Raw genomic sequence first — 15,825 nt, 5'->3', positions numbered from 1 at the left:
ACATTAACAATATTGTCATAATAAACAGAATGAGTTCAATTATCTTCAATATAACAAATAGATTTGCAATAAGGTCTGCAGTTTCTAATGGAGGACAAAGAGGATGCAAAGGGGTGTAGGCTGTAGCTGTTAATGGGGTAAGAAAAGAATATACAGAAGTTCTAGATAATAGAAAGGGTGAGAGTGTAATCAAAAGAAATTGGTTGTTAGCATGCAAAAAGGGAGAGAGACTGAGGAAACAGGTAAACAAAAGGAAAAGAGAGCAAGAAAAGTAAAGAAATAAAAACTTAAAATAGTTCAATAAGGAGAAAAAAGAAAATCTACACTATAACAATCATATAGTAATGAAACCTCCCAGTCTTCAGTAGCCTGATGCATGAGAGGTACCTGACTATGAGCTTCAAGTCTCCAGCAGGCGTCTCAGGATGGGATTTGCCCCACCTAAAGATGGGAGCTAGGGCTTCCAAACGTGTCTAAAGATCAGAGCTATGGCTTCCAAATGTATTGGCAAATGGGGAATTGCAGCTTAGGTGTGGGCATGGTTGGCTGGAGGTCCTGGAGGTGGGGTGTGGTTGGTGTGGTTGCGGGATCCTGGAGGCCGGTTGCAATTATTCGGTCTGGGGATCCTGGAGACGGGGCTCAGTCAGTCTGGCCAGGGGTCCTACGGGACCTGGCTGTTGTCTCAAAATGGCGGCAGCCACATGTAACCAAACCTGCAGGTACTGTGACAGTGAACTTCCAGGCAACAGCAGGCAGCTGGCGCTCCACTGGCGGTTGGTGATCAGTTTGCTGACTGCTGTCAGACGATCGATGGGGAGGTGAACCTCGGTCAGTAGGTGATGGATAGGTGTAAGGCAGGTGATGGACAGGCAGGAGGCAGGCAAATGGCAGATGATAGGCGCCTGACAGCAATCTGCACTCAAAAAAGGCATCGATATGCTGGCAGACTGCAGGTGATCACAGCAGACAAATGGAGTAAACAGCAGGGGATTGATAAGCAGCACAACTGCCTCACCAAGAAACAGATATCCTCTGCTTGAAACTCGAGTTACTGAGCGACAAGGAACGCATCCTCCCTCTAGTCCGCCATCTTGGATCCTCCTGGCAAGTCAATCTGAAGGATGAATTGTCGACAGTGAAATTCCTGGGTCAAAGAGCATGTGCAGTGATGATAGATGTTGCTGAATTGTCCTCAATAGAGGAAGCAGTTCCAGTTGCCATACCAGCAGTGTGTGAAAGCTGTCCACATGTTAGGGAACCTTCTGATCTTTGTCAGATTGATTGGCAGAAAATGGTGTTTTTAGAGTTTTGAAATGCATTTATTTTATGAATGAATACACTTAAAAAGTTGAGCCATCTGTATTTTTTCACCTGTGAGTTGTCTGTTAATATTCATGACCCATTGTTTTCCTCCTCCATCCCCTCCATGACCCATTTTTAGAAAAATGAGATTATTAATCAGTTCTTATTGTGTCTTGGAGAATTACTAGATTGAGGACATTAGTTTTTTGAACTTCACATATTATTATATGAACTTTAAGAAAAGAGGTAAATCAGAGAAAGTAAGTTACCCTTTCTGGACCTGTAAACTGAGAGAGAGCCATTCCTTCTTCAAAGAATGGTTGTGATGACTAAAGGTCACAGAGATAAACATTTTGCCCATTGCATAGGCTATAGTAATGCACCCACTAAACTGTAACCATTATAAATTTTATTTTTTTCATGTTTCTGCCAGTTAGTAATGTATATCATTTACCTACCACATGTGCATAGAATTGTGTTCTACTTTTCCCATTTTCCCTTAAAAACTTTAAATGGTTTATTCTTTTGCTACACAGTTATCTTAGGTCAAGGACATTGTTAACTCAAACATCAATTTTTTTTTTTTTTTGTAAGTGGTGGCAGACTTTGTACACTTTAGGAGGGTTTAAGAATCTATTAGAGGCTAAGGCAGGAGGATCAAAAGTTTGAGGCCATCCTGGCACCTTAGCAAAATTCTGTCTTAAAATAAAAGAGCTGGGAATGATATCTCTAATAAGTGGATGATGACACATAATGGGGGAGGGAAGGGTTAGTGTTAGGGTTAGAGTTAGGGAGGGGGGCAAGTATGGAGGAAGGAAGCACTGTGTAGAGGGAAAAGAGGGGCGGGAGGGTGGGGGGAAGGGAAAAAATAACAGAATGAATCAAAGAACATTACTCTTGTGAATTTATGATTACACAAATGGTATGCCTTTACGCCATGTACAAACAGAGAAACAACATGTATCCCATTTGTTTACAATAAAATTAAAAAAAAATAAATAAAAGAGCTGGGGGTGTATCTGAGTGGCAGAGCTCTTGCCTGGCATGTGTGAGGCCCTGGGTTTGATCCCTAGTCCTACCAAAAAAAGTCAAACAAACAAACAAACAGGTCTGTTACAGACAGAACACATTTCAAAAGAGTCCCGTCCCCCGCCCCCAGGGGGGACAGGGATTCCACAGCATCTGGAGGTTTTTTTGGGATCAGGAGATCATGTCATACTCAGTTTCCTAACCCCTAGGGTTTCCTGCTGGTTTTCTTACAATCGGCCTGTCAGCTCTTGCCAGCATCTCCTGGATTTACTGAGATCTTAAGGGAGCATGGTGAAAAAGTTGACTCAGCTTTGCCAACATGGGGAGTCAACTCAGGATTTGTTGGGCACTTTATGTAGTAGATCCTCGATGATGGGGCACAAGCAAAATAGACACAGTCTGTGCCCCTGGGGAGAGATTGACATTCTTTAGGGAACTGTGATATCATTACAGCAAGAAGAGAGCTGTACAATCATGTTCCTGAAGAGGTTGCTCTCCAGAAGGTGACCTTGTGCTGACTGATGGGTAAGAAAAAGCAGATCCCAGGAAGGTGAGGGTGTGACAGCATTGCAGTGGTCATCTGTAAAGGTTGGAGTCATGAACTGGCTTGTCCCAGAGCCTGTTGTTCTCTTGTTTGGGGGTGGGTTGGAGACAGCTCTCAAGATCCTGGTGAGTGAGGCAGGCCTGAATCATGAAGATGCTTGCATGAAATGGCTGAGTCTTTAGTTTGTTTTTTTAATTTGTGCATTGTAATACATAATGGGGGGAACTGTTGTTACATATCTATATATACTCACAGTGTAACAGTATAATTTGGTCAGTTTCATTTCCCAGTACCTTCCCTTTCTCTCCCCTCTTCCTCCCTGGTCCCCTTCCTCTGTTCTACTGATCTTCTATTTTCATGAGATCCTCCTTCCCTTTTTCCCCTTTTTTTCTTTGTAGCTTCCACATATGAGAGAAAACACATTCTTGACTTTCTGAATTTGGCTTATTTCACTTAGCATAATATTCTCTAGTTCCATCCATTTGCCAGAAAATGACACAGTTTCATTCTTTATGGCTGAATAGAACCCCATTGCTCATATATACCACATTTTCTTTATCCATTTATTCATTGATGGACACCTGGGCTGGTTCCTTAATTTGCTATTTAAGTTGTAATATTGTAAGTTGCTGTAAACGTGGGTATGTGTATATGCTGACTTCTTTAGGATAAGTACTGAGGATTGATACAGCTGGATCATATGGTGGTTCCATGACTAGTCTTTTGAGGCATCTCCATACTGATTCCATAGTGCTTGTACTAATTTACAATCCCACCAGCTGTGCAGAAGTGTTCCTTTTTCTCCTGTCTCCAGCATTTATTGTTATTTGTATTTATGGCTACCATACCATATAACAAGTGAGGTGAAATATCAGATGTAGAACATTTTTTCATACATTCTTGGCCATTTGTATTTCTTTTCTTGAGAAGTCTGTTTAGTTCACTTGTCCATTTATTGACTGGATTTTTTTTTTGGTATTAAGTTTTTTGAGTTCTTTATATATTCTAGGTATTAATTCTCTGTTAGAAAGGTAGCTAGCAAAGATTTTTCTCCCAGTCTGTATGTTCTTTCTTCACATTCTAAATTGTTTCCCTTGCTCTGCATCCCATTTGTTAATTTGATACCATCCCATTTATTATTTTTTAAAATTTTTTTTGTTGTAGATTGACACAATACCTTCATATTATTTATATTTTTAATGTAGTGCTGAGGATCAAATGCAGGGTCTCACATGTGCTAGGCAAGTGCTCTACCACTGAGCCATAACCCCAGCCCCCATTTATTATTATTATTATTATTTTTAATTATTATTTTTTTTTGCGGTGCTGGGGATCGAACCCAGGGCCTTGTGCTTGCAAGGCAAGCACTCTACCGACTAAGCTATCTCCCCAGCACCCCCCACTTATTATTTAAAAAAAAATTTTTTTGTTGTTGTAGATGGATAGCATGCCTTTATTTTGTTTATTTTTATGTGGTGCTAAGGATCAAACCCCCTCCCCACAACACCCCCCCCAAAAGGATCAAACCCACATCTCACACATCCTAGGAAAGTGCTCTGCCACTGAGCTACAGCCCCAGCCCAATCCCAGTTATTCTTGATATTATTTCCTGAGCTTTAGAAGGTCCATTGAGGAAGTTGTTGCCTGTGCGTACAGGTTAGGGTGTTGGCCTTGTTTTCTTTTAGCAGTTGCAAAGTTTCTGTTTGAATTTCTGGGTCTTTGGTTCATTTTGAATTGATTCTTGTGCAGGGTGAGAGATAGAGATCTAGTTTCATTCCACATATGGATATCTGGTTTTCCCAAGTGCTGACTTCTTTTGACTTTTTAGATGAAGGAAATCAGCAGAAGAGAATAAGCAGAGGGAGATGTCATATCTGAGTCTTTAAGCAAGATGAATCTACTTATAAGTGGCCCACTGCTCCAGCTGCAAGTAGAGGAAATACATAGCATGTCTCACTGTACCCTGGGAACAAAAAGTTTTTAGTTTCAAGCAAATTAATTTTTTATACAACTCTGAAGTTGGAGAATGGAGAAACTTCCAAGTCCTAGAATACTTGGTGAGAGCCGCAGTTCTCAAAGGGCCAATCCAGGGCCACTGCTGGTGTAGGGTCAAGTTTTCATTAGTCTGAGGTGAAATGATAGGAGTAAGAACCCTGCTACTGAGCTTTTCTTTAAACTAAGTGTGTATTTCATTTTAAGGACTGTCTTTACTGAGATTTTTGTGTTCCTTCACTTTTGGCATTGAAATGGCTATTCTTGTGTGGTGATAGTAGTACTAGTATTAGATGGTGACTTTGTCCTTCATGCCCTTAGGCAGTGATGCGGTGTCACAGTCTCCTCCAGAAGTTAATGTTAAATGATCCTTGAAATCAATCTTGAGAAGCCCTGGACAAGAACACTTTTGTGTTAGACAGTGCCACCTACTGGCAAAACCTGACATTTCGGTTCGCTCTGTCAGACTGGGAAGGAGGGAGGGATAAGATTATGCAAAAATCATTGCCCAGTAACTCAATTAAGTCCAACTGCTGCTGGCCCAGGGCCATGGGTGCTTAAAGGGATGCAGCCCAGGCATGGTGGCACATGCCTATAATCCCAGCAACTTGCGAGACTAAGGCAGAAGGATCACAAGTTTGAGGCCAGCCTCAGCAACTTGGTAAGACCCTGTCTCAAAAGTAAAAATCAGAAGGGCTCGGATGTAACTCTTAGTGATAAAAGCACTCCTGGGTTCAATCTCCAGTACAAAAAAAAAAAAAAAAAAAAAAAAAAAAAAAAAAGTGTGGGGTGAATGCAGCCCAGGGAATCTTAGAGGAGAGGGACATGTTTACCTGACATGGAGCCAAAACAGGACCAGCTAGGAGGATTTAGTACCAGGAAAGGGGACTGGATGTGGGCACTCTAAAGGAGGCCACACTTAAACCTGGGAAAGAAGCCAGCGGCCACAGGGCTCTGTGGTAGGATTCTGAGGGTTAAAGGAGAGCATGCAGTCACTCCCCATGGAAGTCCTGGCATGACACAGCTCCATTTGGGGTGCCTTGGATTCCAACTATATTTTTTAAAAATTTTTTATGATTGTTATAATGCTTATAGTTGAATTGGAACATTCAGAAAAACTCAGTGAAAAAATTTAAATTACCACAGCCATTGAAATCTTGATGTTTCCTTGCACTTTGTGTGTGTGTGTACATATATGTTGTATGTATTATGGTTTTATAAAAATAAGGTCCTTTGGGTGGGCTTGGTGGCACATACCTGTAATCCTAGCAGCTCAGAAGGCTGAGGCAAGATGATTGCAAGTTCCAAGGCCAGCCTCAGCAACTTAGCGAGGCCCTAAGCAACTTAGGGAGAACCTGTCTCAAAATAAAAAAGGGCTGGGGATGTGGCTTAGTAGTTAAGTACTCCTAGGTTCAATTCTGGTACCAAAATAAAAAAATTTTAAATAAAGTTCTCTGGTGCATATTTTTTTATAACCTGCTTTTAAAATTTTCATGTTATATTACAAACAGCTTCCATATCTTCAAAGTCATACTCTCAAAGGATGTTTAAACACTGCATAGTTCTCATTCTACAGATAAACTCTTAACACATTATTTTAACATTTTTATTTTGTAACATTATTTTAGCAAATATTGTTAAAAAGCTTGCCAGAAAGATGTTTCTAAAGAGAGGATTTGTATTCTGGAGATATGTTTAAAATATTTATGAAGTGATCCGTAGTGGGAATAGTCTGGATGGTCAAACAGCATCTCCGTTACTGAGGATCGTTGAAGCTGGTGGTGGGCTGTGGGGCTCATATTATTCTGCTCATGCGCAGATACAAACCTTTCCACAATCAGAGTTAAAACGTGCACTGTGCAGGTCGAGCTGTCTTCAGAACTCGTCCCTTTGGAGATTTCTCACTTTGTTTCTGTAGCCCCTATCAGAATGGCCTCCAGGGACACATGGCTTCCCCCTTGAAGCTGTTGGTATAAGGCAGACAGAACCTCCTTCTCTTGCTGAACTTTGTGAGGTAGACGGCACCAAGTTCTGAGGGGAATGTGGAAATCCCTCCAGTGCTTTCCTCACCAGCCCGGTCATGAGACCCAGCCCCAGTCCTTTTGCTTCTTCTCTCCTTCGCCTAAAGCCTGGCACATAAAGGGTGCAGTGGCATCAGCAGCACCTCGGAGCCTGTTGGAAATACAGACCTGGTCCCTGGACCTGCTGGACTGAAATCTGCATTCTCCTGAGATTGCCAGGGAGTCACAGACACTATCAAGTGTGAGAAGCATTGAACTCGGGCAGCTCCACTCTAATCCCAAAGAACTGGCAGGTCTTGGGTGGCCCTGCCTGGTTCCCACGATCCCCTTCTGGTTCTCTAAAAGAAGGATCTGTGCTCCCTGCCACCCACTGTAGGTGGCATCCTACCTCCCCTCTTGGAATAATAATACATTTTTAACAGTCTGCTTTAAATTTAGGTAACACACAACAAAATTTGCCATCGTAACCATTTTTAAGCGTACAGGTAAGTAGTGTTAAGTACGTTTACATTGTTGTGCAACCGTCGTCACCATCCATCACTAGAACTTATTCATTTTATAAAACTGGAATTCTCTATCCATTAAACAACTTCTCATTCCCCCCAGCCCCTTGTGATCACCATTTTACTTTGTCCCTATGGTTTGCAACTACCCTAAATACTTCATGTGGTGGACTCATACAGTATGTCCTGTGACTGACGAACTTCACTTAGTTTATCTTCAGGCTCATCCATGTTGTAGCAGGTATCAGATTTTCCTCCTTGGAAGACTGAATGAGCCACTGAATGTGCACCGCATGTATTTATCCATTTATCTATGGACATTTGGCTCACCTCTACCTTTTGGCTGTTGTGAACATGCTATAAAATATCAAGTCACTTCTTTCAATTCTATATGTATATCTAGAAGTAAGATTACTAGGCCAGATGATATTTCATTTTTAATTTTTTGAGAACCTCCATACTGTTTTCCATAGTAGCTGAGGCAGTTTACATTTTCACCTACTGCATAAAGCCTCTAATTTCTCTACATTCATGCCACACTTGTTATTTTCCAATGATGTGGCTTTGATTTGCATTTCCTAATGATTAGTAATGTTGAGCATGCTTTCATGTTCTTGTGGACCATTTGTATATCTTTGGAGAACATCTGCTTAACTGCTTTTCCTATTTTTCAATTCAGTTGTTTGTTGTCCTAATTGCCCCTTTTCTAGATCTTCTGAGCTGGAGTCTCATCCTTCACCAGCTGGTTTCGTTGACCAGGAGTCCTGGTTTCTGTCTCTAGCATGAGACAGGCTCTCCCTCCACATAAACCAGCACATTCTGTCCTGGCATTTCCTCTTCTCAGGGCATTCTAACATGTTCCTGGAGGAGTAAGTGACTTGCAAGTGCTTCTTGCCCTCCCCCAACAAGCCTGGCCTCCAATCTGCCTGGAATGACTTGCAATCCTAATGGCCTCCAGCCTTGGGAAACGCCACCTTCCCCACAGTCATTCTAACTCAGCCCAGGTGGCCTCTTCCACACACCCAGAGTCAATACCCTGAGGTTCACTTCACAGTGGTCCTGTCTACTTATGAGCTGCCCCCTGGAGCAGCAACTTGACTTTTGAAGGCTCATAGCAAATGGTGGAAGACGTCCACACACAGAAATCCTTACAACAGGCTGAGACAGAGCTCTGATTAGGCAGACAGGGACAAGGAGCCCCCTAACAGCATAATCTAAGAAACGAATGATCCCAGGGTGGTGCTATCAGGAGGTGCTGTGGATCTTTAAAAGGAGTGGCTGAGTGGGAGGTCTTACATCATTGGGGACATGCTTTTGAAAGGGATTGTGGGACCCCAGTCTCTTCCCCCACAACCCCCAGACTAGGGATGGAACTCACCGGCACTTTACTACTGAGCTACATCCCCACCCCCTTTTATTTTCTATTTTGATAGTGGTCTTGCAAAGTTGCTGAGGCTGGCCTTGAATTTGTAATCCTCTTGCCTCAATTTTCCAAGTTGCTGGGATTATAGGCATGCAACCTACACCCACCAGCCTTTGTGGGCTCTATTTGTGCATCCAGATACCTAGTGACTAAATCGTTTGCTCTCTATGCTCTCCAGCCCTGATGTGTCACCCTTACCAGAGGCCCAAAGCAATAGGGCCACTTGGACTGGAACCACCAAAATGAGCCAAAATAAATCTCTGTCTACTTCATAAGGAGTCTGTGTCAGGTATTTTGTTATAGTAACACAAAACTGATGTCCTTCCTTGGGCCTCCATATCACAGACTAACCCTGCCAGTGCTGATACTGTGCCCCAAAAAGAAGGCTGATTAGGGAGCTGATGTTTCCTTATCTCCCATCTTCCTCAGCTAAAGGGTTAGAGGCAGAAAACCTGGTTTGGTTCCCAGCTCTGCTCCTTGTGTGCAACCTTATTCTGGTCTTTTAATCTAGGAACAGTTTCCTCATCCTGAAAAGAAGGTGAGAAATTGTGAGGGAGTCTGTGTGGCAGAGCTACCATTATAATTAAGAATGCATTACCTGCTAACTTCTGCTCCCCCACAACCCAACCTGGAGGTGAATCTTTAGTGCAATAGTACAGGGGGGTTCCAGGACCAAGACTATTTGGTTTGGTTTTGACCTTAGTGTCCCCCATCCCAGTTTTCCAAACCTGTGGAGTCCTGGGAACTATCTGGGTCCATTCTGATACTATCCCTATTCAGCAAATTTTTTATTTTGGTTATTATATTTTTAGCTCTGGAATTTCCATTTGCTTCTTTTTACTATTTTACTTCTCAGCTGAGAATCCCTTTCTATTCACTTCAAGAGTGTTCTTCTTGGAGCATAGTAATCATAGCTCTTAGTCTCCGACCAATAATTCCTTTGCTTCATCTGGGTTTGGTGTCTATTGATTAGCTTTTTCCTTGTGAGATGTTAGATTTCTCTTGACTAAGATTGAGTAGTTTTTTTTTTTTTAATTGCATCCTAGACATTGTGACTATTATGAAATTGCATTTTTTAAAACATATTAGGTAGCATGCTTTATTAGATATTTTTGTCAGTGGAAAATTTTCCAACATTTTGGAAACTTCCTTCAGACACATGCCTGGAAGGCTTGAGCGATTAGATGGGCCACAAATTCAAACTTCTATCAGGTCTTTCGTGTTTTTCTCAACAAGGGCTAAACTAGACTTCTCACTTCTAGCTTCCCAGGAGGGCATTCCCTTTTTATGGATAGAGCTAACTCCAATGCAACTGAAAACAACCATGCAAATGGTAAGGGGAACCCTGAGGAGCCTCAAGAGAGATGGTCCTACTCATTCTGGTGGCCAGTGATAAGACTCCAGGTATTTGGTTCCACCATGATGTTGCCTGCCAGGTCTCCATTGGTCAGGGGCTGGCTCTGGACATGCTTCAACATTTCCAGGCCTTGGGACTTATAGTAAGAATTCTGGCTCCCCACACTTCAAATCATGGCCAGCAACCACTGCCTTGCTCTCTGTGCTCCAACGACAATAACTCAAGTCTGGCCTGTTGAAATTGCACTTTTGTTTAAAGTCTCTGGAGAATGTTTTTGTTTGTTTTTTTTCTGCAGGTAACTGACATAGATTCAGGCCGCAGGTTTCGATCTGCCTTCCTTGATGAGCTGTGATTCCATTCTCAAGTCTCTCTAGTGCTCTGTGGGTCTCTCACACGTGTGCGCCACCCAGTGGCCAGTGTGGGGCCTTCGTGATAGTGACTGCCTGGTTCAGTTCTCACAGCCTCCAGTACACAGTTGAGGGTCTGATCCATCCCTGTGCAGCACAGGAATGACCCCACACTTTCTAGGACCCACCACTTGAACAACCTCCTCTTCTTCACAATGTCTTGGATGTCTTGACTCAGGTTTCTCTGCTCTATTACTCACTTCCTGTGACTGCAACTGCCTCTGGCACCAAGTGAAAGGAAGACAAAAAAAAAAAAAAAAAAAAAGCCAGTGGGGATTTCCCCCATAACTTAGGGACAACAGACCCTCTGGTAAGAGATGGGTTCCCCCCTCCAGGAGCTGTAGGTTCCAGTCCAGATATTTCAGTGAGTTTACTGTGCCTAGACACCCGCACCTAATGCCAGTGGTCCAATGCATTGTGGGTCACTTAGGGGGCAGGTGAAACCAAAAACTTACCACAGACTGAATCCCCTGCCACCTGCAAGAATATAAGCTCCACGAGGCTAGGGACCTTTGTTGCATCTTCAAGTGCCTGGCACATAGTAGGCATGCAATAAACATTAGTTGAGTTTGGTGAACTACTATTCCTGTTAAGGAAAACCTCCACCATTCTCTGTAGAGAGGTGCTAAACCATTAGACCCAATGTTCCCTCCCTCCCTCACCATTAGACCCAATGTTCCCTCCCTCCCTCACTCCCTCTCTCTCTCTCTTTTTTTCTTTGCTTTATTTTGATTCATTGTACACAAATGGAGTACAACTTGTTTCTCTAGTTGTATATGAAAGTAGAGTCATACCATTTGTGTAATCATACATGTACGTAGGTTAATGATGTTTGTCTCATTTTGTTATTTTTCCTTCCCCCCACCCCTCCCCACCCCTCTTTTTCCTCCATACAATCCATTCTTCTTCCATTCTTGCCTCTCTCCCACCCCTCATTATGTATCATCATACACTTATCAGAGAGATCATTCGGCCTTTGGTTTTTTCGGATTGGCTTATCTCACTTAGCATGATGTTCTCCAACTGCATCCACTTACCTGCAAATGCCATTTTATCCTTCTTTATGATTGAGTAACATTCCATTGTATATATACCACAATTTCTTTATTCATCAATTGAAGGGCATCTAGGTTGGTTCCACAATCTAGCTATTATGAATTAAGCAGCTATGAACATTGATGTGGCTGCATCACTGTAGTATGCTGATTTTAAGTCCTTTGGGTATAGGCCAAGGAGTGGGATAGCTGGGTCAAATGGTGGGTCCATTCCAAGTTTTCTAAGGAATCTCCATACTGCTTTCCAGAGTGGTTGCACTAATTTGCAACCCCACCAGCAATGTATGAGTGTACCTTTTTCCCCACATCCTCGCCAACACCTGTTGTTGCTTGTATTCTTGATAATCACCATTCTAATTGGGGTGAGATGAAATCTTAGGGTAGTTTTGATTTGCATTTCTCTTATTACTAGAGATGTTGAACATTTTTTTCATATATCTGTTAATTGCTTGTAGTGAAGTGTCTGCTCATTTCCTTAGCCCATTTATTGATTGGGTTATTTGTATTCTTGGTGTAAAGTTTTTTGAGTTCTTTATAGATTCTGGAGATTAGTGCTCTATCTGAAGTATATGAGGTAAAGATTTTCTCCCACTCTGTAGGCTCTCTCTTCGCATTCCTGATAGTTTCCTTTGCTGAGAGAAAGCTTTTTAGTTTGAATCTATCCCAGTTATTGATTCTTGGTTTTATTTCTTGTGCTCTGGGAGTCATGTGAAGGAAGTCTGATCCTAAGCAGACTTCATTGCTTTGGAACTACTTTTTCTTCTATAAGGTTCAGGGTCTCTGGTCTGATTCCAAGGTCCTTGATCCATTTTGAGTTGAGTTTTGTGCAGGGTGAGAGACAGGGGTTTAGTTTCATTCTGTTGCATATGGATTTCCAGTTTTCCCAGCACTATTTGTTGAAGAGGCTATCTTTTCTCCATTGTAAGTTTTCGGCACCTTTGTCTAATATGAGAAAACTGTATTTATGTGGGTTTGTCTCTGTGTCCTCTATTCTGTACCATTGATCTACCTGTGTATTTTCGTGCCAATACCATGCTGCTTTTGTTACAGTTGCTCTGTAGTATAGTTGAAGTTCTGGTATTGTGATACCCCCTGTTTCACTTTTCCTGCTAAGGATTGCTTTAGCTATTCTGGGTCTCTTATTCTTCCAAATGAATTTCATGATTGCTTACTCTATTTCTATGAGGTACGTCTTTGGGATTTTAATTAGAATTGCATTGAATCTATATAGCACTTTTGGTAGTATGGCCATTTTGACACTATTAATTCTGCCTATCCAAGAACATGGGAGATCTTTCCATCTTCTAAAGTTTTCTTTGATTTCTCTCTTTAGTGTTCTGTAGTTCTCATTTTTGAGGTCTTTCACCTCTTTCGTTAGATTGATTCCCAAGTATTTTATTTTGAGGTTATTGTGAATGGGGTAGTTCCGATGTTCCTTTTTGATGCCAAATATTTTGCCATGTCCTCGCTATAATGGAATTTCATAGATGGTACCCATGTACTATTTTATTTTATTTTTAAAAATTTTTTAAAGGAACAAGACAAATATTTTTTTAATGTAAGAAAAGTTTGTTAGTAAATTACCTTAAGAGAGATGAAGAGTTCTGGAGATAACATCTGGATTTAGGTCCAATCAGGCCAACATTGGACATTAAGGAGAGAAGATTAAGATCCTGATGTTATGGGGTGTTAAAAACAAAACAATAGGGAGATCCAAGATGGCGGACTAGAAGGAGGCTGCGTTCCTTGTTGCTCTGTAACTCCGGTTTCAAGCAGAGGATATCTGTTTCTTGGTGAGGCAGTTTTTGCTGCTTATCGATCCCCTGCTGTTTACCCCATTTGTCTGCTGTGATCACCTGCAGTCTGCCAGCATATCGATGCCTTTTTTGAGTGCAGATTGCTCACTGTCAGGCACCTATCATCTGTCATTTGCCTGCCTCTCGCCTGTCCATCACCTGCATTACGCCTATCCATCACCCAATGCATGAGGTTCACCTCCCGATCGTCCAACAACAGTCAGCAAACTGATCACCGACCGCCAGTGGAGCGCCAGCTGCCTGCTGTTACCTGGAATTTCACTGTTATAGTACCTGCAGGTTTGGTTACATGTGGCTGCTGCCATTTTGAGACAACAGCCAGGCCCCATAGGACCCCTGGCTGGACTGACTGAGCCCCGTCTCCAGGATCCCTCACTCTGACTGATCACTCCCTGCTTCTGGGGGCCCTCACATCGACTGACTGCTCCCTGCCGCCAAGACCCCCAGACCGACTGATTGCACTGGGCCTCCAGAATCCTGCAACCATACCAAACACACCTGACCTCCAGGACCCCTGCCTGACCAACTGCACCCCGCTGCCAGGACTTCCATTTGACCACGTCCACACCCTGAGCTGCAGTTCCCCATTTACCAACACATTTCAAAGCCACAGCGGCCATCTTGGATAATCCTGGAAGTTGTAGCTCTGATCTTTAGGTGGGCCAAATCTCATCCTGAGATGCCTGCTGGAGACCTGAAGCTCATTATCAGATACCTCTCATGCATCAGGCTACTGAAGACTGGGAGGTTTCATTACTATATGACTGTTATAGTGCAGATTTTCTTTTTTCTCCTTATTGAACAATTTTAAGTTTTTATTTCTTTACTTTTCTCACTCTCTTTTCCTTTTGTTTACCTGTTTCCTCAGACTCTCTTTCTCCCTTTTTTGCATGCTAACATTAGTTTCTTTTGATTACACTCCCACCCTTTCTATTATCTAGAACTTCTGTATATTCTTTTCTTATCCCACTAACAGTTACATTCTATATCCCTCTGTATCCTCTTTGTCCTCCATTAGAAACTGCAGACCTTATTGCAAATCTGTTTATTTTACTGAAGATAATATTTGAACTCATTTTGTTTATTATGACAATATTGTTATTGTCCTCATAGGGGCTATTTGGTCTAGGATTGCATAGTGTCTGAATTGGGCACTGCTAATATTGATCTCCCCTTAAAGAAAAGGTTTAGGAAACCTATAGGGCCACTATAAGCCTATAGGGGGAAATCTGCAATACCCCAGATCTGCACTGCTAGAGGGGAAGATACATGAACAACATGAAAAAACAAGGGAAGAAAATGATCCAAACAGATCTATACATGATTAAGATGATTCATGAAGCAAAGGATGAGATAAGAGAACAAATGCAGGCAATGAATTATCATTCTAATAAGCAGTTGAAAGAGCACCTGCAGGAAGCAAAAGATCATTTCAACAAAGACATAGAGATTCTCAAAAAAAAACCAAATGGAAATCCTTGAAATGAAGGAAACAATAAACCAAATAAAAAACTCAGTGGAAAGCATCACCAAAAGACTAGACCACTTGGAAGACAGAACCTCAGACAAGGAAGACAAAATATTTAATCTTGAAAATAAAGTTGCCCAGAGGAGATGGTAAGAAATCATAACAGAATCTCCAAGAACTATGGAACATCATGAAAAGACCAAATTTAAGAATTATTGGGATTGAGGAAGGCACAGAGATACAAACCAAAGGAATGAACAACCTGTTCAATGAAATAATATCAGAAAATTTCCCAAACCTGAAGAATGAAATGGAAAATCAAATAAAGAGGCTTACAGAACACCAAATGCACAAAATCACAACAGATCCACACCAAGGCACATTATAATGAAAATGCCTGACATTCAAAATAAAGATAGGATTTTGAAGGCCACAAGAGAAAAGCATCAGATTACATGTAGGGGGAAACCAATATGGATAGTGGCAGACTTCTCAGCCCAGACTGTAAAAGCTAGAAGGGCCTGGAACAACATATTTCAAGCTCTGAAAGAACATGGTTGCCAACCAAGAATCCTATACCTAGCAAAACTAATCTTCAAATTTGAAGATGAAATAAAATCCTTCCATGATAAACAAAAGTTAAAAGAATTTACAAATAGAAAGCCTGTGCTACAGAATGTTCTCAACAAAGTATTCCATGAGGAGGAAATGAAAAACAACAATGGAGGTCAGCAAAGGGAGGAACTACCTTAGAGAAAAACCACTCAAGGGAGAAACCAAGCCAAATTAAAAATGAAAAATAAGCCCAAATGACTGGGAATACAAATCATTTCTCAATAATAACCCTGAATGTTAATGGCCTAAACTCATCAATCAAAAGACATAGACTGGCAGAATGGATTAAAAA

The sequence above is a fragment of the Sciurus vulgaris genome, assembly GCF_902686455.1.
Source record: "Sciurus vulgaris genome assembly, chromosome: 10".
Taxonomy (NCBI): domain Eukaryota; kingdom Metazoa; phylum Chordata; class Mammalia; order Rodentia; family Sciuridae; genus Sciurus; species Sciurus vulgaris.
This window is presented reverse-complemented; position numbering follows the sequence as displayed.